General features: G+C 35.6%; 2 long non-coding RNA genes across 2 annotated transcripts; both read left to right on the forward strand.

The window, feature by feature from the left end:
- Window positions 1-25,862, forward strand: LOC135129586 (uncharacterized). The gene is made up of 3 exons (XR_010280611.1): window positions 1-150; window positions 22,514-22,599; window positions 22,655-25,862. It is a non-coding gene; the product is annotated as an uncharacterized LOC135129586 (long non-coding RNA).
- On the forward strand, window positions 13,893-15,312 carry LOC135129585 (uncharacterized). Its single transcript, XR_010280610.1, has 3 exons — window positions 13,893-13,973; window positions 14,022-14,162; window positions 14,379-15,312. It is a non-coding gene; the product is annotated as an uncharacterized LOC135129585 (long non-coding RNA).
- Window positions 25,863-26,897: the final 1,035 nt, after the last annotated feature.

Below are 26,897 nucleotides of genomic sequence, written 5' to 3' on the forward strand. Positions count from 1 at the left end.
AGATTGTTTCAAGTAGTCGTTGCGTGCGGATGCAAATCCCCAATGTTAAAGTCACATGTGTTTGAGATTTGTACGTTTCATTTATTTGTAAAATATGACCGAAGGGCCAATTGTCAATAGATTAGAGGGACACCATTGTTACTCCTAGGTGTAAGTATAGTTTAATGTAATTTTTAATTGATAATGCGCCGATCTCACTTGTCGCGACGACGGCCGGCGTCGGGCAAGTCTGCAATTTTGGCAGATTTCGTCATCATGGATTGCGTCATTGTTGTTTAAACTGGCGTTGGCTGTGCAGCTGGCTGGTTTTCCCTGATCGCGCTCGGACTTGTTAAAAGCGATAAAATTGTTATTAAATTTCACGGAGTCGCTGGGAATTATACATTTTATTTTCTTGCATGGCGATAAAAAAAAAACAATAATATGTCAGGAATGTTTAAATGCAACATTTTATAATATTTTAAATTGTGAAATATCTCAGGGGATGGATGGTTTTTCTTAAATTATTATTTCAATTTAAATAGATTCCCGTCTGGAATTCTAACATAGTTTTTGGCAGTATTCAAGATGTAAAATTTTAAAGATTGAGTCGCTTTGGAAATAATCAGCGAAATAAATGTCGTCGTGGATTCGAAAGGGCAAATGGGATTTTATGCTGATTTTGTGTGATGTTTTATGTGTTTTATGATTCCAAAATTGGAACATTTATTACCAAAAGTACCTCTCAGAGCGATGTACAAACAAACCAAATGATATTTTATGTTTTGACCATATTGAACATGTGTTTATGTATTTATGTGTTGGGGAATTCGATTCACGATGTACTCTTGTTTCATCAATTTTGTTCAATTGAATTCGGTTGGCTACTTCGGCCCATGTCAAGACTGACTAATTTCTCCTGTCATTCATATGACTGTTTATTCGCAATACCGGGATGCCGCCAACACGGGATATGCGGAGGGTGTCTTGCTGGTAAAGGAAACTTTAGTGGTGGGAGCCAGTGTCGTGTGTCCCGCGGTGGATGGAGTAAAGTTACGGGATAATACTTGCAGCCGCTGCCTCAGGCGCCGGCGAACACAGCATAGAGATAGTGTGACGTTTGGGGTGGCACAGTGGCTTGGTTGTACGTAGCTGTGGTAGTGCAAAGAAATAGTTCGATGACAGTTAAATCGATTCTAATCAAAATCTGCCAACATAATAATTTGGGCATTGCTTGCCATTTCCCTTAGATATGAATTAGCGAACTAGAGCATTGTATACTTTTAAGAACAAGCTGTGTTTAATCTAATCGAAATTTATAATTATTACACTTGAAAGAATGAGATTTTGTAACTGAAATATTGAAAAAAAAACAACAACAAAAGTAAAGAACTTAATAAAATAATTCCCGCCATATTTTTGTGTTGTTAATTTCAAGGTCGCTCTTCCACCTTTGCGGTTCACCACTTGCATCCGAACGCATTCCGCCATTCAAAACACAACGTAGGGTCCCCATTTTGTTGACGATCACAGTTCATGGCCACTTTTCGAATTTTTCGCTGGTTTTCAAATTTTGTGTGCATGTCTTCGATTTTGGCGGAATGTTTGGGTTATTACAAGACTTTATATTATAATAAAGTAATTAAGTACATATTTATAAAAAAGTATATGACAAACAACTATGTTACAATTTTAAAATAGCTTTCTTTTGATGCCAAATCTGTATCTAAATTATCAAGTCACGCAGAAAATCAAAACAATAAAAATCTTCTTAACAGACACTGTAATAATAATAATTGTGAAGTACCTAAGACACCATTTAATCACTCGGTTGATCATTTGACATTTTTACAATGATATTGTTAAAAATATACTGAAATAATGGGAAAAAGTGAGTATAAAAATAATTTTTTGTCATTTTGAAAATTTTGATGTAGTCTGTGCCTTATTGCCACTTCGACATTTGAAGTTTAAAAGAATTATCTTGTCACATCCAGTGTCGGTATACTCGCCGTGACAAAAATGCAAAAAAAAGTTACAATACTTAAAGGTGTTTTACACTTTGTGACAATGGAAGGGCATTGACCGGTCCAGCATTTTCTGTTCGTGACGCTAGACTACTCAGTACCAAATGTTTTTTTATAACTAAACGTACGTCAAAAAATAAGTCCTGATAAAGTCAACCCACAATGAAAAAACCAAGAAAAAATTACTTCTATATTGTAATGGAATACTAGTTATTTCACCTTTTTTAGGTTATTAGTCTACTAATTGTCAGCAAAGCTGGCATTTGAATTTTAAACCTCCACAGATAAGATATATTTCCCCGCCAACAGTTTGGGTTAATGATAATTATTGCCGATAATCACCGTAAGTTAGGATTGAGCAGTGAGTGAGCCTGTACGTAATATCTTTTCTTTTGTGTTCTTGAAAACAATCTTAACAACGTTAAACTCAACGTGATTTGATATGTCAGAATGTTAAGTGACATAATGTTTACTAAAATAAATGACTAAAATCCATGTTTACAATTCAAAATCTATAATTACATTGTGGGTATATACGAAAATGAACTGCCAAGTAGTTTTTTTCATTGTGTGTCGACTATATTTTGTCGTTCGAGTTCCTAAGTAGATTAGCTGAACGTCTAAAATAATATAGTAAAACATAAGTTATACACATTTTTTCTAGTTGTTCAGTAGATGGAGAAAGGGATAATTTCAAAAATGAAACTTTGCAACTTTGCAAAAATGTTGCCAAAATAACTAAGAACAACTTATTAGTGTATTACAAAATTGAGGACTCGCTTTGGAGATCCAGAGAGCGGTATATCAAAAATTAGCTAACCTGAAAGTGAGGTCTGGATAATTGTAGCATCATAAAACATTACACAAATCTTTCTCATGCAATTCAGAACAAAATTCAAAAAAATTGAGAATTCGCCTTCTCTTCGTTTGGAGATTCAGATAGTGGTTTATCAGAAATTAACCGTCCTGAAAGTAATAATTGCAAAATGGCAGAGCGATAAAACTTCACACACATATTCCCGTGGCAATGCAGAACAAAATATTAAAAAACCTAGAATTCGCCCTCTTTTGTTTTGGGGATCCAGAGAGTGGTAATTTTGAATTAGGGTTTTAGAGAGTAATGAGTGCACATTCGGAGCATCATGAAACTTAATACAAATCTTCATCAGACAATTCAGCAGAAATTATAAAAAAAATGAAAATTCGCCCTCTTTTGTGATATATCAGAAGTTAGTCGTCCTGAAAGTAACGAGTGCATTTGCGGAATATTATAAAACTTTATATAAATATTGTCGAGGCAATTAAAAATAAAAAATCTAAAAAATGAGTTTTTCCCCAAGCAGCAGACTGTCGTCTAATTCACGTCAATTTTTGGTCATAACTCGTCGGCGACGTCATTCGCCCAAAAAATCACGTGATAATGACGAGATTTTTATTATTTACTTCTGACGTCAATTAATGACGTCAAAAGGCCGTCCTTTCTTGGTCATTTTTTTATAGATTATATAATCAATTAGATGTGGATCATCCAGTGGCGTAACAATCAAACTGCGGGCCTGTGTTCTACAACACTGTGGGACCCCTAATGAACAGCGAAATAAAAATATTTAACAATACGAGTATAATGAGTAAAGAATGAGTAGATTGCAATGAGCGCTAACGTTTTATTAAAATCATTCTACCTGAAACATTGAATTAAAAAAATAAAATACAATAATTACCTGAAGACATATAATTAAAATATATACAATATTAGAAACTAGCCGACCCGGCAAACGTTGTTTTGGCATTTCTAGTGAATATTTTGGTACATAGTTAAATAAAAAATTAAATTAAAATAAATACATAAAAATTTATCGTACGACAATGATTATATTCAATGGCCATCTTGCAACCCTATTGCGCATCTGTGGATGAAAGCAAAGATACTCATATCGTTATTAAAAAATTGAGGTTGGTGGTAGAAGGGTCAAAATTTAGGGTTATATGTATTTTTTGATGCCAAATCTTAAAAAAATAAAAATAAAAAATGTTGTTAAAAAAATAAAAAAAGTTTGGTGGGTCACCTTTATCACTTAGGGGTTTAAAAAATAGTTTACTAGACCTACTGAATATACACAAAAAATTTCATAAAAATCGGTCAAGGCGTTTCGGAGGAGATTGGTTACAAACACTGTGACACCAGAATTTTATATTAGATTATTTTAGAAAAAAATTCATTACCATAAAAAAGGTTATACTGAGTCGACCTTAAAAGATTGACGTATGCTGTCGCGGACTTTTTTTTAGAACTTTTAGAAGAGAACAATTCCATCATACATGATTTTTATGTAACTTTAACCGTTTAATAAGCAGCGTAAGCAACGGAAGCTGTCAAAGGACGAATAATTTTCCCGTTTTTCCGATATTTTTCATTGCTGCTTCGCTCCTATTAATCATAGGGTGATGTTATATACTCTATAACCTTCCTCGATAAACGGACTCTCCAACACAAAAAGATTTTTTGAATTCAAACCAGTAGTTTCTGAGATTGGCGCGTTCAACCAAACAAACTCTTCAACTTTATAATATAAGTAAGTATAAAAGTATAGAAGTATAGATAAAATGCCCATTTTTTTTTTTAATCTCAAAATTGTTTTCTTCTTGCTTTTCAATGGGCACAAGTTGATACAAAATTTGATACATCTAAGCTTCTAGCAATTTGATTTCCATTTGAGAGATTCAATGAAGGTAATCTGCATTGGCTCATTGTTTCTTAAAAAATTTTTAGTAATTTTTAATTTCGAAAAAGATCTTTCCGCTGAAACCACCGAAAGAGGTATTGTAAGAAAAGTGAAACATGCTGTGATAATTTCAATGACACTAGCACAGGTAGGTCATTCTGTAATAATTTTCCAGTCCAGTTTTTTTTCTACTTAAAAAATTAGTTGTAACATACGTCAGATATATTTTATTATTCCAAAAAAGCACCACAAGTACAAAATTAAAATAGTTTTGAAAATACGAAAATTTTCATAAAACACAACTGAAACAGATTTTTTTTTTCACGTTTTATTACAGCATGAAGTTTCACTGTAGAACTGAGGACAAAATTTAAGTATTTTGTTGTCTTGCATCATAAATTAATCATACTTTTGTCGGATAAAGATTGGTAATTTTCTACATGGGGTGCTACAATGGGATTGCGACACTGCGACAGGTTTATTACAAACAGATGCTGCTGCATTTTCGACCGCCGGTGCCTGTCGCTAAAACCCGAGTTTATTGAGTCTATGATATTGAGATGCCACCCTTTGCAGCAAAAAATTCGTAAATAGCAATCGACCATCGATCCTGGGATTACCGCACATTTTCGAATTTTTTATTTCAGGATGTAATTTGGGCAATAATATAAAAAAAATCTAATAAAAAAATGTTCGTGTGACCGGACCGGGCCCCTTGAAGCAGCGGGCCCGTGTTCCGCCGAACACGTGGAACACCGGTAGTTACGCCACTGGGATCGTCATATTCTTTAAAAAGTGGCCTTCATAAGTCTTAATTATCTTTAGAGCAAAAAAAAAAACAACGGCTTTATTAGAAATACACCAAAGACAAGTTTTTTCATCTAATAATTTCTAATCAAATAATTATTTCTGAAAACTTGTTTATACTCTGGAAGTGTTATTTTGTAAGTACCTGCTTGGCAAATTATAAATAGAACATCCGGGGTTGAGCGTATAATAGTGAAAAGACCCCACGACACAAACAAAGTCATAAAAATTCTTTGTCCATTTTATTAAATTTATTTCATCTAATGAAAAAATAATGCTCAACTTCCGTATTTACCATACAATACATCAGATGTTTGAGGCGTGCAAATTAACTTGTTGATTCAGACAAGTCTCAAAAAAATTTTTTCTACCGCCCACGTTTTTTGGTTTTCTAATAGAGCTATTAACGCACGCAAATGACGTCACAGCAGTTCGTTAATAGCGGAAAGGCGTTCTTTAATAGATCTGGTGTAATTTAGATCGGTAAGATTGGCAGCAATGACGAGAAATGTCAGGTGAATGTCAGTGGCAAATCTAAACTTAAAATTTCCCATGTTTCCGGACGCGCAACTTCTTCGCAAGACATTTTAACCAATTTTAAATTACAAAAACTCGAATTGGTTCGAATTACAATTGTTGTTGTGAAAATTCGAACCTCAAATATTTCGTGGTTAGTGTCAGACCGACCCATCACCAACCACGACAAAAGTCCCCAGATTAAAAAAAATGCAAATTTCAATTAAATTTTGGGAAAAAACGTGTGCGGTAGAAAAAATAGTATAAATAACTCGTTCATAAGGCCATTGAGGCACTCATCCTTTATATAACTCGCGGCTTCGCCGCTCGTTCTATAAACTTGGATTCGTGCCTCAATATTTGCCTTATGAAACTCGTTCTTTAATATACTATATTCAGAAGCACCAACTTACAGCGTAACAAGTTTATTAATAATAATATTACATTTGAAAATATGGTTTATATACAATTGGATTATTTGTATTATTAAGATTACAGAGTTCATGTGGACTTGACTATCTCTTGGACTTTGGGTTGCTCGTCAACATAACTCCTCCCTTCTTAAGTCAGAAAATAGGACCGAAGGACTATTTTCTTGGGGTAATCTTCCTTCATGTTGTCGTTTGTACCAAAAGGCCAATATTATCGTTATGGAAACGATAACAAGAATGGAGATAAAGGCTGTAACATATAAAGTTATAGGTATGTGGTGCTCGAGGACAACAGGTGTGTTCAAACTGGCGACATCTTTTTGAATTTTGGTGATTTCGTCCAGGTTGACTGCTTCTAACTGTAGGTGGCTCATGTTCATTTGAATGATGTTAGCATCGACATCTGGTAGGACGAACGGCTCGCCTTCCAGCGTGTCTTCTTCGTTGATAAACTTGAATTTTCCGTTGCTGATTTGACATCGATGGGGAATCTTGACCAAGCTTGGGTATCCAATTACTGCAAATCCTGTGTTGGCGCAAGACTTCTTTATTTTCACGGGCTCTTCTCCGGGGATAATTAAGGCGTGATTATCGCTAATTCGCTCGTAGATACTCGAACGGATGAATACGGGAGTTGATCGGCAACCACTGGCGTTAACGCGTTGTATTAAAGATATTACACAATCTTCTCCATTAGGGACTGATTCGACGTTGCAAATGTAGATATCTTCTACGGCCTCGCATTTACTTTCCATGTACTGATGATTGTGAGTGCTGAGCATCAGGTAAGGTTTTCTAGGTATTATGGTGGAGTTCTTCTGAGGGATGGGATAGAGGTGATATAGGTCGAAGGTCGTAGGGTTGAAGATAGGCATATGAATAGCAAAAATCATTTTGTTATCAAGAAAGAAAATTTTTAAAGTCGTAATCTGATAGTAAGGGAATATCCTGTTAAATTTAGGAATTTTGTTTTTACCATAAAGTTTGAGTAACTTGTCGAGCATCGTTTTCATGTCTACCACAGGGATAATAGAGCTATGCAAAATATTTAGTCTTGCAAACATAATTGCGTTTTCTATGTTATCCAAAAGTCTTATTAAATTTTGGCAATTCCAAATAATTTGCTCCAAGGTGTTTTGAGATTTTATGTAGATCGCAACATCGTCAAATTTATTTTGAAACTCTTTTAATTTTGTCTCAATTAACTCTTGATTTTTGGAGAGAGTTGTCATCGTGTTATTATAGTTATCAATTAGCCGTTTTGTCAATGACATTTGAAGTTGGATTTGTTTATTAGCTGATTCCTGATTTTCGGATAACAATTTTATGGCTTTATTAAATTTTTCTTCGTCATCAGAATCTAAGGTGCCGAAGAGGAATTTAGAAGTTTTGCCTACGAAGTTAATTAAGCCGCGTTTAGATCTCGTGTGAGGGATAAAGTTATTAAGTTTATCTCGAGCTTCGATTATTAGATATTCTGTATGGATTAAGAGATGCTTGAGGTTTTCTCTGTAAGGGGTTTGTTCTTTTGAAATAGGGGGCATATGTAGGCTATTGTTGATCTGATTAAAATAATTAAAATTATTGTCTAGAAGTTTGATTAGGGGCTCAGTTTCAATAAAGTGAATGAAGGTATGATAATTTTGTATTGTTTTGGTTCGGCCAAGATAGAAGGGGAGTATTTGGGATTTAATGGCTGTAATTTCGATTTCGGTGTTCTGAGTCGACACAAGAGGAAGTAAGATGGTGATTAAGAAGAGAATCTCCTTCATCTTTGATCTGCAACAAATGGGATTCATAAGTTTTTCTGGGTTTTTTCAGACTCGACTTATGATATGTGCCTTGTTTGGTTGTTAGTTTTTTGTCGTTATCAGAAAGGATTTTTACTTGGGCAAATTTAGGTTTGGCTTTATTGCGCTCTTTGGTTTTGACATACGCGTATTCTTTCGTCTCGTAAGAGTCGGGGTCTTTTCTGTGTTCGTTAAGTTTTTCAATTACTCCTTCTTTTTTTAACATCGATCTGTGCTTTATTTCATCATACAAGGTCTTTGTTTTTTCCTTGTGGTTTTGGATGTAGTTTGAAACAATTTTCGCGTCCGTAAGCTCAAAGGGATTGCCTGAGTCAATATGTCCTTTTATGATATCGAAGGGTGTGTACCCTGTGACTGAATGGATGGCATTATTATAACCTATTACGGCAAGATTTATTAGGGAATTTGCAGTTTCGTGTGGTTTTTCGGATTTTAGACACCTGATCTCTTCTGCTAGAGTAGAGTGGAATCGCTCTACTGGGGAATTACTATTTGAATTTTTTGCAGTGGTGTAATGAAGTTCGATCCTGTGGAGTTTGCAAAAATCTTCCAGGGAATTGTTTTTGAATTCACCTCCTCTATCAACGGTGATTTTGTGGGGAAGTCCATGATGCGAGATAAAATGTAAAAGGCTGTCGATTATTGTCAAAAAAGAAGAATTTAAGATTTTAAAGGTATCTATGTGGACGTGTTCAAGAGGTTTATTAGCCGTTGGGGTTAGATTAAATTTAATAATGGGTGGATGACGTTCGTATTTAGCAACTTGGCATGTTTTGCAATTATTAATATAATTCGTGATGTTTTCTAACATGCTAGGCCAATACCAATTTTTTGAAAGTGAAGCTTTTACTTCATTGATTCCTTTATGACAGGTTTTTCCTTCATGATGGTATTTTATTTTTTCAATTTGGTCTTCGGAATTTACGATATCTGTTAAGAGGGAATTGCATTTTACAAATTTGTAAGAGGCGTGTCTAAAGTACATTTGTACGGTTTTGTGAAATCTCGGCATTATTTCAGGTGTTTTAAAATATAATGCGTATGTCTGTTTTAAATCGAGGTAGTGTTTTATTGTACTTATCAGATGTGTTTCGAAATTCGCAAACGGGATAGAAATCGTGAGACGAATTTTCTCGAAAATTTTTTGAACTTTTACTTTCGGTGTTATGAGATCTCTGCTGCAGTGCACAATTACTTGGTTTTTATAAAAGTTTAGGGGTTTGTCTGTAATAGGGATTTCGGTTATGGGATTTTCTACCGATGTGTGAACTGTTTCGTTCTCACTTAGATCTCGATCTGGTGGTTTAATCTGAATATCTGACAATATTATAATTTTTGATGTATCTTTCGGTTTTTCTATTATGTTCGTTAGTGTTGGACTGATTGGAACCTGTATCTTATCTGGGTTTCTTAAGTAATCATTGAGTAGTTCGATTTCTTGTTCGTTATCACCAACATTAACAGCGAGGGAAGATGTTTCGTCGTTATCGATGGTGTTTATTTCGATTCTCGAAAGTGCGTCAGCGTTCGTATTCTGTTTGCCCTTTTTGTAAACAATGTTATAATTGTATTCTTCTAATTTGAGTCTCCACCTTACTAACCTGGAATTTGGTTCTTTCAGATTAAACAGCCACTGTAGCGGTTTATGGTCTGTTATTATTGTGAATTTTTGTCCGAACAAATAGGGTCGAAAGTACTTAGTTGCCCAAACAATCGCTAGCAACTCTTTTTCTATCGTACTATAATTGCATTCTGTTGGATTTAATGTTCTTGAGGCATATGCAATAGGTAAATCATTTCCTATTTTTCCTTGGCTTAACACAGCACCAATTGCGACGTTTGACGCATCTGTCGTTAAATTAAACGGTTTGTCGAAATCAGGGTATTGAAGTATTGGGTCGTTGCATAATATGTTTTTGCAGTAGTTGAACGTTTGTACGAATTCTTGTGTGTGCTCTATTTTTTCGCCTTTTTTCAAGCATTGTGTAAAAGGTTTTGTTATTTTTGCGAAGTTTTTTATAAACCGGCGATAATATCCGAGAAGGCCTAAAAATGATTTGATCTCTTTTGATGTTTTCGGTATTGGAAAATTTTTGATTGCTTTTATTTTTTTTGGATTCGGTTTCACACCGTCTGGTGTCACTACATGACCCAAGAATTCTACCTCTTTTCGTAGAAATTCAGATTTGTCTAGCTGAATCTTAAAATTGGTATTACGAAGTTTTTTAAATACAAGTTTTAAATTGGAGATATGTTCCTGTAAAGAAGTCGAAAATATTATGATGTCATCCATATAAACTAAGCAGACTTTACCCTGTAGATCTTTTAAAATATCGTCCATTACGCGCTGAAATGTGGCAGGGGCGTTCTTTAGGCCAAATGGCATTCTGACAAATTCATAATGGCCATTTTCTGCGTTAAATGCGGTTTTTTGTACTGAATCTGGGTCCATTTCTATCTGATGAAACCCTGAGGCCAAGTCTAATGTGCTAAAATATTGACATTTTCCGAGTTTGTCTAAAATATCTGTTATGTTAGGAATGGGATAACGGTCATCCACTGTTTTTTCGTTAATCTTTCTATAGTCAATTACAATTCTCCATTTCTGTTTTCCGCTGGCGTCTTGTTTTTTTGGTACAATCCAAATCGGAGAACTCCATGGACTTTGTGATGGTCTGATTATACCGTCGTTTAACATTTTTCTTATCTGTTTTTCGACTTCTGGTTTATGCACGAATGGATAACGGTAAGTTTTCGTATGAATCGGAATGTCGTCTGTCGTATTAATCTTATGTTTAATTTTGTTTGTAAAGGAGAGTTTTTTATTTTCTGTATGAAATATATCTGCAAATTCTCGACATAATGTTTTGATGGCGTGTGTTTCTTCGCTATTTAGATGTTCTGTTCGAATTAAACTTCCGATGGTTTTTTGTTTACTTTCGGTTACATCTTTTTGTGGTAAGAACGATTCTACTGAGAATAAGTCGAACTGCTCCATAACATTTTCGGAAAACGGAACGACTTTCAGAGGTTTTTTTAATGTAATTGTTTTCCTCGAATTAGTTTTGTTATGAACTTCCATTATGGTAAGACCATTTTCGGCTGTAGTAAGAGTTTCCGGAATATAAAGATTATCAATTTCTTGTTCAGGGATGATTATATTCCCTTTTGGATGGTCAACAGGTGCTTTTATTTGTAAAATTTCGTGACAGTCTAAACTAAAAGTAGGTATACGAATTCTCATGTGCTTGTCTATAATGGAAAGGAATCGTCGCGTCTTTATTACTTAGGTTTTTATTCACTAAATCAATGTTTAATTTCATATCTGTTAAATCTTTTATTCCCAAAATACCATCGAAAAAATCGTGGAAATCATAGAGCAAGAAGTTGATTATTTTATCAGTTTTAAGTTCTGGAAATGCAGGTATATTGGCTTTAAATTCTAAAATTTTTTCACCTGTAGCCGCTTTAATTTTACATGGTTCTCTAAAAATCTCGTGGGGATAATAACGTTCTGCAATCCATGGTCTTAATATAGAAATATTACATCCTGTATCAATTAAAAGTTTCATTGGAGGGTTACTGATTTTTACATATGGCAATGAATTGCAAAAGGTTATGTTATTTATTTCTGTTGTTATCTCGGATCGTAAAATAGGCTGTTTGATGGAAAATTTGGTTCAGTATTTGTTTCGATATCTTCGTCATTAATTTGCTGATAATCATAATTATCTGTTTGGTAGGAAAGTTCGTCGTTCGATTGATACTGATGGTCTGTTTGATCAATATCATTAGCGGGATTTTCGTAGTTATTGTAATTGCTTTCACTATTTGTAGCGAAACAACATGCTCCTTGTTCTATTTGTTGTTCGTCATCTATTTGGTATAATTCTTCAGATATGAAATTTTGACTGGGTTTAGAGGCGTTATGATGGAAATTAGGACGACTGAAGTTTTGTGGCGACCTATATGCAATTGACATGGGCTGTGCTTGGGTTCTAATCGTGGGGTTTCGAGATGTTGTTGACATTGGGGTTGGTTTTTCGACTGGTATCTGACCAGTTGGCCTAAATGCATTTTTGGGTCTCACGAATACTTGGGAATTTGTTAGAAATCTCTGTTTTGGTGGATTTGGGTTTCTACTTAAATTAATGGGTCGATTTGGAAATTGTGGTTGACTAAAAAATTGCGGTTGTTGAGTTTCGTACTGGTGATTAAAAGACTGTTGGACTGGATATGCGTTTTGGGGTCTGACATAATTATTTGAAAAATTGGGACGATTGTGAGATGGCGGCAACTGTTGTCGAAATGGTTGGTTTTTTTGGGGCGATTGTTTATTGTGTTGAACAAGATGGGCGAAGTTCTGTGTATATCGGAAGTTTTCTTCTTCTACGACATAAGACATGGCGGATTCCAGAGATGTGGGGTTTCTTAATCGGATTATACTCTGTAAAGTGCCAGAAAGACCACGAAGAAAGGTTTTCAGAACTAAGCTGTCATATTGATTCGAATATACTGTTTTTGTGGCGTCATTCATTTCCAAAACGTCAAACGAATTTAATTTGGTCGAAAGTTTACTCCTCATAAGTTGTAAACGTTTGCCAAATTCTAACGGCGCTTCGTTTTTAAAAGGAAAGGCAGTGATTAAGTCTTGCTCAAGGCAATCTAAATTGCGTTGATCTCCGAAGTTTGCGCGGAGGGCCTTTTTTATCAGTGACCATGTATTTAACTCTGTTCTAGTTCCTATTAAAATTTGAGCTCTGCCAGTTAATTTACCAACAACAACTCTCAATAAATACGATTTTACGTGTGGAGCTGAACTAACGTCAATGTTTTGAAAAAGATATTCGCAAGATGATATAAAAATTTCTAAGGTATCTTGATCACCATTGTATGACGATATTGTATTTACATACAACCTCATGAGTTGATAATCAAAATTATTATCGGGCATTTTTGTTTCTTTTTTGTTTTCAAGACTAACTATAGTTTCAAAATGTCTTATTAACGAATCTAGTTCGTCACTCGAATCGCTACTCGTAAAATTAAGTATTACTTAGTTAATTAATTAATTTATATTTATATATATGTATTAAGATATATATAAATTCTGAGAAAAGAAAAATAAGAACAAAACGAAAGCAAAACGATTTTTGCGTGAATTTCAAAAGGGAAAAAGAAAAGAAAAAGAAAGATGGGATGCTCAGACTCACCGTAGCGTGATGTTGGCTTTCCACTTGAAGTAATTTTCTTCCAGGCCTAACTTGATGTTGGGTCCTCTTCACTTTTCTTCAGGAACCTCTTCGAGTTTGTCGTGATGCAAATCTTCGAAGCGGCGTTGGTACTTCTTTGTTTTACGAATAACGCTTAAGGAATTAAAATTCCACATCGCGAAAACTTTTGTTCGATACACGTTTTTTCACGACCGCGTTATCCTACCGACTGCGCCAATTAACTTGTTGATTCAGACAAGTCTCAAAAAAATTTATTCAGAAGCACCAACTTACAGCGTAACAAGTTTATTAATAATAATATTACATTTGAAAATTTGGTTTATATACAATTGGATTATTTGTATTATTAAGATTACAGAGTTCATGTGGACTTGACCACTTGACTATCTCTTGGACTTTGGGTTGCTCGTCAACATAACTTGCATTCGGACTTTCCCTTTTTTCGGTATTTATGTTTATTGCACTTCACAGTGAAGCATCCTAATATTTCCAGTTAGCCAAATACACTGACGTCATCCGAGGTCATCAAGATGGCAGCGTTTGACAACTAGCCGGTTTTCTCATAAGAGTCAATGCTAATATTTTCGGAATTCATTTAAATTTGAGAGTGTGTCAACTGTGTTTTTATAATTTGGTAAGTTTGTTACAGTTTCTAGACTGTGTAGATATCTGTAAAACGCACCATAACGTTTGAATATGCTTAAAAAATAATGTTTTCCAATGTGATGTACAGGTTAACTTCGCTGCATCTTATATTATTTGTTTTGCAAATTAATTCTTTGTTAATGTACATCAATGTTTTTTAAATACACTAGCATCTTAATATATATTATAATATTTTGTATTTTAGGAGAAAATGCCTAAATTTTGTGCTGTTGTGGGTTGCGCAAATCGAAGCACCAGAAATGCGGACAAATTTTATATTCCTTTCGCAGCAATTAGCAACAATAATGGTAAATATATACAGGATGGGGAAAAAGGCGGAAGTTTTGGTTAAAAGCCTTGAAACGAGTGGATTTAACGAAGCCAAAGTAAAGTATTCCTATGTTTGTTCGGATCATTTTATTTTAGGTACAATACCTACCTATTAGATTTACAGTTTCTAACAAATTACTACATTGGTACTCTTTTAGGTAAACCTGCAGATTTGTCGGATGTGGATCATCCTGATTATGTTCCATCACAAAATTTAGAATATCAAAATAAATCCACTCATAATACTTGTAATGTTGAAAGACACAGTTGTTTAAAAAAGAGAAAATTGAATAAATGTCTCTAGACTTTTGAAGGCACGAGTTTTATTGTGGGTTATTTTACTTACTCTAAAAACAAAAAAGTTTAGAATGGTATTCATTGTTATGGTAGGGACATCGTCTAAACATAAACTAAAATCACTTGCCCTCATTGTATAAGGATCTACGCCGTTTAAATTGTTTAACTTTTATACATATCTGTGTTTGTCTTCGACGGAAAGACATCGTGCATAATCACTTAAATTATCCATACTTTAAAAACAAATCACACACCTTTACTTAAACCCGTCACATTAGCCTCAAACGAAAATATTAATTTCCGATTACCCCCTTAAAACACACGGATGTATTTTGGGTGACGAGGAATTCAGACCAAAACAGCGTTCTGTATTTTTATTGTTATTATGTATTTCTAAACTCAAATCGCCAAAAAAAACACCTTGATACACAGAAAAGATATGAAAGAAGCTATTGACGTGTTTATTTTCTAGATAAATATCCATACTTTTAAATAAAATGCGAAAATGTTAACATTGTCGCTTACGGAGTTTCACGGCGCTTGTCAAACGCTGAGTTCCCGCCACAACATGACGTCACGTGTTATTGGCTACTTGGTTCTCAACTGCCGAAACTTTCTCGTGTATCCGTTACTCACTTCATTTTTAACGCAGTTTTGTGAAAATTTCTGTACAGTGTGGGTTATACTTAAAGTTAATATCTAATAAAGTAATCATTTTAATTTTTACATGTTTCTGTTATTTTTGATAACAGTACGTAGATAACTGTTGGTACCACTGGTACCAACCCCATGTTTCTACCCCCACCCGTTTCACTGTTCAATTCAATGTATATTTCGAACGGACTACGAGTCTGTCCGCAACCACCATCTAATAAACAACGCTACATAATTCAACGAATAGTATTTTTTGGGATGTACCTTCGTACATTTTATGGTCCTTCGAGCCGGATACGATAACCAGTGCAGTTATTTGTAAAACTCGCGGCTAGTGTAGTAATTCGCAAAACTCGCGTTTAGTGCAGATAGTCGTAAAACTCGCGTTAGTTCAGTACACGCATCTTCTACGTTATACGATCACCATTGCAGTGGTCAAAACAAGAAATCAATCAACAATATACGATCACCATTGCAGTGGTCAAAACAAGAAATCAATCGACAATATACGATCACCGTTGCAGTGATTTCTTCAAGGCGAAAATTCATTCGAGGGAAGACCGAACTATCGAAATTCAGAGGACAGACGAAGCATCCACTTGGTTGTAAGGTCAGATCAATTCCTTTTTTCCTTTGTATGCCCCTCACATTATTCGTATTCAAACAAGTTTCACCGTTGTATTCGGTACGGTATTTTGGATACGTTTGCCTGCTACTCATTGCAAATCGTCGGCATTTTTGGCAGTTTTTATCCCACTATTAGCATGGCGAACAATTTAAAAGAGCTGAAAAATCAACGTAAAATCTTAAAAGGGATGATCACGCGAATTCAGAACAGTATCAGCGAACAAGACGGTATTCAGGAACTGGAAATGCGGTTAAATAATCTTACGGACAGTTTACAGAAATATAATGATGTTCAAGCGCAAATTGAGGTGTTGCAACGCGAAGATATTAGTAAAGATGAAGAAACTTGGGACGTAGAAAATGATAGAGAACGTGCCCAGGTTGAGAATCAGTTTTATAAAACAGCAGGTCAAATTAAATCGTTAATAATCAAAAATAATCCTAGTTCATCAAACTCGTCGCATAAAACAAACTCGACCGTTATTAATTTCAATAGTTCTAGTTCCATGGATAGGTCAGAGTTAATTGCAAATTTAAAACCATTGCCGTTGCCGATATTCACAGGTAAGCACTGTGAATGGTTCACATTTTATGATTCATACAAGTCACTAGTTCACGATGATAATTGTATCTCTGATATCAGAAAATTCCATTATCTCCGCGGGTGTTTAAAAGACGAAGCGTTCAGAGCAGGGATGTTGCGGATGCAGATTTTTCAACATCCGCGGATGCGGATGCGGATTTTTGGGAGCTCACATCCGCGGATGCGGATGCGGATGCGGATCTCAAGTTTTTTTTTAAGAAACTTAGTATATGTACAGAAATCAGTTAAAAAAATGTGGGTTTTTAATATTTTTATTTAATAAACAAATTTTTAGTACGAAAATTTAAAAATTGTTGAATTATATTTAATAAAAAGTAATATTGCGGCCTTTTCAGATTCGAGTCTATTTCTCAGAAGTTCATAAATTAATCCTGCACTACTAAATAACTGTTCACTGGGAACACTAGTTGGTGGAGGCGATAAAAATCTGCGTGCTATTCCAGATAAAATTTTTAATTCGGTACGATTAATCAGATGATTTTTCAAAGACGAAGTGGTACGACCCTTGCGAGAATATGTTTTATTACATATTATACACTGAGCTTTATTTCGATCATCATCGGTTTAAAATAAGTCCAAATCTCACTTTGCATCGTTGGTGCCATTGTAGATTCACTTGTCCAATAACACAAAAACAAAACGTTCACAATTCGCGCAACCCCGACTAAACACGTTCTGATGTGCGAAACGGAACACCGAAAGTAGAATTCTTGTCTTCCTATTGGTCAATGCATCACGAGTGCACGCTATGCGTCACTCGTCGGCTCCAACTAATTTCTTTCTTGTCGCGACTTGCACCACATTTACATCCGCATCCGCATGAGTTCCGCATTGATTATTGCGGATGCGGATGCGGATGTCCAAATCAATGCGGAAGCTCCGCATTTGCGGATGCGGATGCGAATATTCGCAACATCCCTGGTTCAGAGCCATCGAATGTCTCGCAGTCTCAGGCGATAATTATGCTAGTGCAATTGAATTACTAAGGCAGAGGTTTGAAAATAAACGAATTATTGTCCAAGAACACATAAGCAATATTTTGAATATTCCAAATATATTAAAACAATCATATTCAGATCTCCGTCAATTACTTGATACACTTAATAATAACATCGCAGCGTTAAAGGTGTTAAACCAACCGGTAGAAACATGGGATTCGCTTTTAATCGCTATAATTACCGAAAAATTGGACTTCGCGACCAGGCGGGAATGGCAAATCGGTTTGGATAAGGATCTTCCTACTTATAAAAAACTTAATGAATTTTTAGAAAAGAGATATCAGGTATTAGAGGCTTTAAATGCAATGAAACATTCAAGTAGCAATAGTGAACCAAAATTTAATTCGACTTATTCTAAGCAAGTGAAGCAACCGTTTAAATTTTCTCAAAGGCCAGCTCAAAATTTATTTTCAACAAATGTCGTGACAAAAATTATGTGCTTAATTTGCAAGAGTCCGCATGGCATTTTCCAATGTACTGAATTTTTGGGTAAATCGGTCACAGATCGAATGAAACAAGTAGATGAATTAAAACTTTGTCATAATTGTTTTAGAACCAATCATAATGTAACACAATGCAAGTCGCCAAAACTCTGTAAAACTTGCGGTCAAAAACACCATACTTTACTGCACATTAATAATTTCGAGCCATCTACTTCCGCATTGCATGTATCGACACCTAGTCAAGTCCTTTTATCAACAGTACTTTTATTAATTAAAGATAATAACGGCAAACTGCATCCATGTCGTGCCTTACTAGATCAAGGTTCAGAAGCTAATGTGATAACTAATAACTTGTGCAAAAAATTGAATCTAAATCCAAGGGGTATAAATACCTTCATATCGGGAATCAATGGTTCAATAAATTCTGTTACTGAGCGTGTTAATATAACTGTTAAGTCTCGAATTAATGAATTTGAAATCTCCTTTAATTGTTTAGTTGTGCCTAAAATTACGGAACGCACACCAGCACTGTCAATTGATAAAGGTAAAATACGTATACCCCCAAATATCATTTTAGCGGATCCCGATTTCGAACAATCACGCGAAGTAGACTTACTTATCGGTGCTGAAATATTTTGGAGCCTTTTGATTGGTAGTCCAACTCGGTTCAAACCGAATCAACCATTTTTACAAGAAACTATTTTTGGGCATATAGTCAGCGGGAAGGTTTCTACAGCTGAAAATCGCAACCAAAATTTATCCTGTAATATTTTATCATTATCTGCCGATTTACAACTAAATGAACAGGTAGCAAATTTTTGGCAACAAGAAAGTGTCGATGAACCCAACTTCGGCGAATCGTGTACAATAGAATCTCATTTCCTTGAAAATACCCATCGGGATGTACAGGGCAAATTTATGGTAAGGCTGCCATTCAAAGACCAGGCTACTTTGGGTCATTCGCGCGGATTAGCACTCAAACAATTTTACAGTCTTGAAAGACGCCTGGCAAGGAATCCTTTACTCAAATTAAATTACCAAAATTTTATGAGGGAGTATTTAGCGTTAAACCACATGGAACTTGTCCCAACGAAGGAATTAGGAATTCCCAAAACCTTCTACCTGCCCCATCATCCGGTCTTTAAACAAACACCCGATGGTCCTCAAATAAGAGTGGTATTCAATGCGTCCATAAAATCCTCCAATAACTTAAGCTTAAATGATGTTTTAATGACGGGCCCTACAATACAAGGGGACTTGTTTTCACTCCTTTGTCGGTTTCGAACTTACCAGTACGTCCTTTCCGGGGACATAACAAAAATGTATAGAATGATACTTGTTGACGAACAGGACACAAATTATCAAAGGATATTTTGGAGAATTAGTAACGATGAACCAGTTCAAACATTTAGGTTGAAAACGTTAACATACGGTACAACCTGTGCACCATATTTAGCAGTACGTTGTCTGCAACAGCTAGCGGCGGAAGCCCAAAATACTTATCCTTTAGCCAGCGAAATAATAAATCGGGATTTTTATATGGACGACCTTCTAACAGGCAGTAATTCAGTAGAGGAAATTGTTCTAATCAGGGATCAACTTTCACAGATTTTAATAAAGGGGGGATTTAAGCTTTGTAAATGGGCGTCAAATATACCGGCCCAATCAGTTGTGGCTGAATCGGAACCCTTAACATCAGTTAGTTGGAATAAAGAAAGCGAAGTTGAGGTTTTAGGATTTTTCTGGCATTGTCAAAATGACGAATTAAGATATCAAGTCAACATTCCACTAATTGAATCTGAACAAATTTCAAAACGGCACATATTGTCAAGCGTGGCTAAAATATTTGATCCTTTAGGGCTAGTTAATCCAGTAATTGTAAAGGCCAAAATTCTACTACAGGGTTTATGGAAATTAAAATTGAATTGGGACGAACCGGTACCGCCCACATTTCAAAATGCTTGGACAAAATTCGTTAACGAGCTGAAGGATCTAAGGAATTATAACATAACACGCAAATTAATAATCTCCTATCCCTATATGGCTGTTGAAATCCACGGTTTTTCGGATGCTTCAACAAAGGCATATGGCGCAGCCATTTATATAAGGGTTATATATCAATCAGGTGACGTTTCAGTTAGGTTGGCATGTGCAAAATCTCGCGTCGCACCATTACACACAGTGACTTTACCTCGTTTAGAACTAAACGCCGCGGTATTATTAATTAAATTGTTTATCAAGGTAAATAGCATTTTAAATCTAAACATAGATCGTAGATATTTCTGGACTGACTCTACCATTGTCCTCGCATGGCTAGCAGAATCTCCAAATAATTGGAAACCATATGTTGCCAACAGAGTAGCGTACGTGAAAAAACATAGTTTAATCGCAGAATGGCATCATGTTTGTTCTAAGGATAACCCCGCCGATATGGTTTCTAGGGGTCTATTTCCACGGCAATTAAATCAATCTACCTTGTGGTGGCACGGGCCGACTTGGCTACGCCAAACATCAAATAATTGGCCTAGTCTTTCAGATAACGAATACGAAGAAGTTGCGCTTAACACAGAAAGGAAGTCGTTAGTTACTATTAATGTCGTTAATATAGATCCAGAGTTACCAGTTATATCCAAATATTCATCATTTGAAAAATTGCAACGGGTCATATCATACTGCTTACGATTTATTAAAAATTGTAAGCAGCAAACTAAAATCAAAGGCGCATTGTCGGTAGAAGAATTAAACGAGGCTCAAACAATAATATTTAAACATATTCAGGTACGAGCTTTTCCTGAATATTTCACCGGTAATCCCATTAAGGCTAAACAGCATAAGCTGTCAAAACTTGATCCTTTTGTGGACAGCAACGGGCTTTTAAGAGTAGGGGGACGTTTAAAAAATGCCCCAATTTCATTTGATAAAAGGTTCCCAATACTTCTGCCGCGTAATCATCACGTATCAAAAACAATAATAAGACATATGCATGAGCGGGAATTGCACGCAGGTACCAGCGGGACGGTGACAGCGGTACGACAAAAATTCTGGCCATTGGGGGCTAGGGATACCACTAAGAAAATAATTCACCATTGTACGAAATGCAGTCGCGTCAATCCCAAGCCATTTACTCAGAAAATGGGCAATCTGCTGAGACAAAGAGTACAATTAACGCGCCCATTTCATGTGTCGGGCGTTGATTACGCCGGACCCTTTTTGATAAAGGAAGGTCGAACTCGCAACGCCAAAAAGGTCAAGGCATACATCGCTCTATTTATATGCTTCAGTACCAAGGCAGTACATTTGGAGCTGGTAGGAGATCTAACTAGCGAGGGTTTTTTAGCGGCCTTAAAACGGTTTACTTCGCGGCGAGGTAAGGTAGCGGAAATATTTTCCGATAACGGCACGAATTTTGTAGGAGCCGAGCGGCAGCTCTTTCGTGCCCAAGCCTTCCAAAACAAAATAACCGAGCGATTGACCTGCCAAAACATAAAATTTCATTTTATTCCTCCGGGGTCCCCACATTTCGGAGGTTTGTGGGAGAGAGCGGTCAGAAGTGTTAAACAGCATTTGCAAAGAGTAGTAGGTGACGCTAATTTAAATTACGAGGAATTTTACACGGTTTTAACAGCGATCGAAGCTTGTTTGAATTCACGACCTATCACACCCATATCCTGTGACCCTAACGATCTCGACGCCTTAACGCCGGGTCATTTTTTAATTGGGGCACCCATTACGGCCCATGCTGAGGAAGACCTCATAGTGATCCCAAGCAACCGATTATCTCGATGGAGATTGGAGAAGAGTTCAACAGCTACAGCAACATTTTTGGAAGCGTTGGCATAAGGAATATCTATCGCAGCTACAATGCCGACCAAAGGGTCAGCGGGGTCCAGCAACAGCCATCGACGTCGGCACATTGGTGGTGCTAATGGAGGAAAATCTACCGCCCATGCAATGGAAACTGGGACGAATTGCAGAACTTCATCCTGGTGAAGATAGTGTGGTGCGCGTAGTGACCGTAAAAACCGCGAATGGCCTGTTTAAGCGATCTGTGAAAAAGGTGTGTGCGATACCGCTGGAAACATAAGCGCGTCAGCACTATTATTTTCAAGGACTTTAATTTGATAATTTTGTTACGATTATTTTATTGTATTGTATATATATTTTTTATCGAAGAATTGGCTTCAACGTGGGGGAGCATGTTGGTACCACTGGTACCAACCCCATGTTTCTACCCCCACCCGTTTCACTGTTCAATTCAATGTATATTTCGAACGGACTACGAGTCTGTCCGCAACCACCATCTAATAAACAACGCTACATAATTCAACGAATAGTATTTTTTGGGATGTACCTTCGTACAATAACAAAAGCACTTTTTTTAAGAAAGACCACCATTAATCACTGAAGATACTCCCACTGATTATGAAGAACTTCCGGTGATTGTTTTTGAAAATGAGGCGCCATAAAAAAAAGGTATATTACTGCAATTATTTATGTACTAATGCTAATGAACATAGTTTTATTCTAGATTTGAAACAAATACAAAACACATGTGCGAAACGAAAGAAATGCTAAAGGAAACGAGTGAAAAAATCTCCAACATGGAAACGTCATCAAATCTGACAACTGAAAAAAAAAAACAAAAATAGAAGTTATGCCGCCAAGACCACACCTAAACAAATTTTGACGAATTACAAGATTATCTTTGCCTATTAGAATAAGCAGATTTCTTTGTAAGTTAAAAAAATACAATGAATTCATATATACATATAACATAATGGTTCCGGCTCGAGGGACCAATGTTCCGGCTTGAAGTGCCAATGTTTCGTACAATCCGAATCGTAGTACCAACGTTTTTTGTAATCCGGTTGATACGACCATGTATGATCTTCCGAATTGTACCTTGATATTGCTCGAAGGACCTTTGTTTGATGTTTAATATAGGACGGTTACAGAAGTACTAAAATTACAGTGCTATTTACAAAATCAGGTAAAGATACCCAAAAGGGTCAGTGGCCGCTTCCGGAAATGCAACACATAATATTGGATATTATATACAGGTAAATGCCTGTAATACTACGATATTTTTGATAACTTACTATACATGCACATTTCGCTTCATTGTAAAAAGTATTGACAACGAGATTTTCCTGATAGGCTATACGTTTTTGTCAATGCAACCATTTTACGATTATCCGTTAGATTCAAGTAAATTTAGCATTTTTAAAATGCAGAATTTGTCTTCTGCTTTAAGCTGTACTCCCTTAAATTTAATAATTTGGCTATTATTGCCCATAGACGAAAAAATATTTGCATTTCCATTAATCCATGCACTCTAATGGGTTTTTCTTTTCAGTGCAATAAATTAAGGCAAACTTAAAAAAGTTAGGTTATTAATATGATTGTTAAAACAGAATTAATTCTTAACGGTACTTTTTTGTGTGTTGGGGACAGTCAAGTCGTCGTGAATTAGAAAGTTTTACAGTGTATTTTCAAAGCAAGTAACTTCAACAATGCGATTCAACTGTCTTTTCCCTTTATTCTAGTTTTTTTTTTATATATTTTTTGTAAATAGATTTGTTTGTGTTTTTAAGACTGATTTATAGTTTATTATAGTTTTCTTTTAATATTCTTTGTAACTAAATAGATTTCTTTGTGTTTTTAAAACTGATTTTTCTTTAAATAGCATATTTTATTGCAACGTTTATTTTTGATTATATCTAATATATAAAAATGGATGTTGGTATATATATATATCTGTGATCGATAGACTCCGAAATCGTTTGACCGATCTCCATGAAATTTGGCACATGTAAGTGGTTTTTCATGGAGAAGGTTTTTGTGGTATCCGCTTTGCTGTAACTAGCCACTAGATGGCGCTACAGCACATCAACTTCTACACCGTTCAACCGATTCTGATAAAAATTGGTACACGTTGGCATTTGACTATGGAGAATATTTTCGCCCTATCCATTTTGCTGTAACTCGCCACTAGATGGCGCTGCAACACATCAACTTCTGTACCAATCAACCGATCCTCATGAAAATTGATATACGTTGGTATTTGACCATGGAGAATATTTTCGCGTTATCGATTTTGCTGTAACTTGCCACTAGATGGCACTGCAGCACATCAGCCTCTCTGTTAAAGTATTATGAACTTAGAGAATCAGCGGCACCCATATATCGAATACTACTATATTGCTATCAGGCCTCAAAAGAGTCCGAAAACACAACAGCAAAGCAATATATCGGACCTCTTTGTCTCTCTATAGTACCAAACAGTACTGCTCATATACTCGTACTTGCTTGATTTTTAGTCGATAACGTGACTAGATGTGTTTTGAGAGTTTTGACATTTCATACGTTCGCTTCTATTTTGTGTACGTGCGCACAGACCCTCGGTACTTTTCTAGACAGAAAACAATATCTTCCGTCTCCCTTTGTCCGTGAACACCGTTTCTATGTTACTTCTGAAGAGTTAGCAAGTATTAGATATATGGTGGCACCAATGACAGCATTGTTTTCGTTGGTATTACAACAAAAATCGTATTGACCGCAAAATAAAATCATTAGTGATGTTCACTGTCTACAATCCTCAGTAATAACAAAGAGTGAATTACTAGAGATTATTGAAAATGTCATCCAAAAAATCAAACTGATTCCGCGCATTCCAATGGTTCCTACTGATTTGCCCTTTACATTCAAACGACTACAGTTTCCTGTGCGTCTTGCTTTCGCGATGGCAATCAACAAAGCCCAAGGGCAGTCTCTGCGCGTTGCCGGATTAAATTTAGGAAATCCATGTTTTTCGCATGGTCAACTGTATGTTGCTTGCTCCAGAGTAGGAATTCCAAAAACTCTGTACGTCTATACACCAAATCGAAAAACCAAAAATATTGTTTACCCACTAGCGTTACGATAGATGTTAGTATTGATTAAAATGTGTTCAAGTTGTTTCAGTTATAGTGGACCAAAAGCTATAAGGTTATATGGCCATCATAAAATTATCCCATTGTGTCGAAGTTAAGTTGTTTACAATAGAAAAGGTTTTAGGGTCGTAAATAACGTGTCCAATGGAGCTCGACCGGCTGTTGTGGTTTCGTTCAGGGACGGCTTTCACTAAATATGTAAATCCACCACTCCATTATTTCTTTACTACCTGCAGCCGCTGAGGGTTCCGAAATCACCACTCGCTTTGAAAGCCGGCCCTGTTAAATATGAGCAAGAAATGTTGAGAAGACGATTTATTGCCAACCGGGTAAGCTTAGTGCGAACCACACAAAGGGGGTACTTATTTGCGGTCAACTACTTTTATAATGGTCATATAACCTTATACCTTTTGGACTAGCATATATAGCGCATACAATAGTCAAAAATTTTGTTCATTCACGTGAATTACTAATACAAAAATGTGTACATTGTGTATACTAATGAAAATAAATGGAATAGCATCAATATGAGTTATCTTATTATTCAGTTTTCTACAACGCATTCTGCGCTCCAGACCATACATTTATATCCACATGTATACAAAGTAAATATATACACAAGCAGGACAACGTCTGCCGGGTTCCGCTAGTATTGTATATTATCTTTTTTTTTGTTTATAGTAATTTGACTCGTAATTTCCTGTATGTAGATTTGTTTGTGTTCTTAAAAGTAGTTTATCATTAATTTGTTTAATTGACATATATTTTTTTATTTGTTTATTGAAGTTCATTGTTGGTTGTACAGAATTGTAGTAAATTTAATTTTTTTACACTAATTTGTTTTAACTTTAATTAATACATATTTTGTTTTGGGGTTTACCTGGTGATTATAACGAATTATAATATTTTATTTAAGGTAAATAACATAAAAATATAAAAGTATTTCAGCGTTTTATTTATTGCATATTTTTTTCTAAAAATCAAAATATAAAAAACGTCGTAAAATGGACAATAAATGCCGTCTATAAGACGTCAGTACATCACGTCAATAGTTCGTTACAAAATGACGACTCTAAGACGTCAGTACATCACGTCAATAGTTCGTCAGAAAATGACGTCATCTGGACGAGACATTTGACCGTCATTGGTACGTCAATATCACGTGAAATCTTTGGTCACTATGACGTAATTGCTGACCATTTATTCACGTGAATAAGACGACATCATGTTGCCAGGGTCCTCTCTTGTTGGAAATCCAGAAAGTGGTATATTTCACATCAAGCGTCATGAAAGTAACGACTGCATCATCGCAGTATAATAATATAATAAAACTTTAGACAAATGTTCCTTATAAAACAGTAGGTACAGAACACACTTAATATTGAAAAAGAGGGCATAAACCCTCTGCTGTTTTGGAGATCTAGAAAGTGGTAATTTCGAATTAGTCTCTTCATTTTGTCCTGAATTGCCTCCAGAACATTTGTGAAAATTTTTATGATGCTACGATTATGCAATTTCTGTTATTCCACTCTCTTTATACAAAGCACAAGAAGGCGAACTCTCAATTTTTTAGTATTTCGTCTTGAATTGCCTCGACAACACTTGTGCAAAGTTTCATGATGGTGCTAGTATGCAGTAATTGTTTTCTGAGAGACTAATTCGGAATTACCACTACCTGGATCTCCAAAACATGAGAAAGCGAATTTCCAATTTTTCAGTATTTTATTCCGAATTGCCTCGGGAACATTTATGCAAAGTTTCATGATACTGCGATTATGTAGTCGTTAATTTCTGGACGACTAATTTCTGATATTCCACTCTCTTTGACTTCAAAGCAAA

The sequence above is a fragment of the Zophobas morio genome, unplaced genomic scaffold (genome assembly GCF_036711695.1).
Source record: "Zophobas morio isolate AGI-343-1 ecotype UQ-CSIRO unplaced genomic scaffold, CSIRO_AGI_Zmor_V1 ptg000016l, whole genome shotgun sequence".
Lineage (NCBI taxonomy): Eukaryota > Metazoa > Arthropoda > Insecta > Coleoptera > Tenebrionidae > Zophobas > Zophobas morio.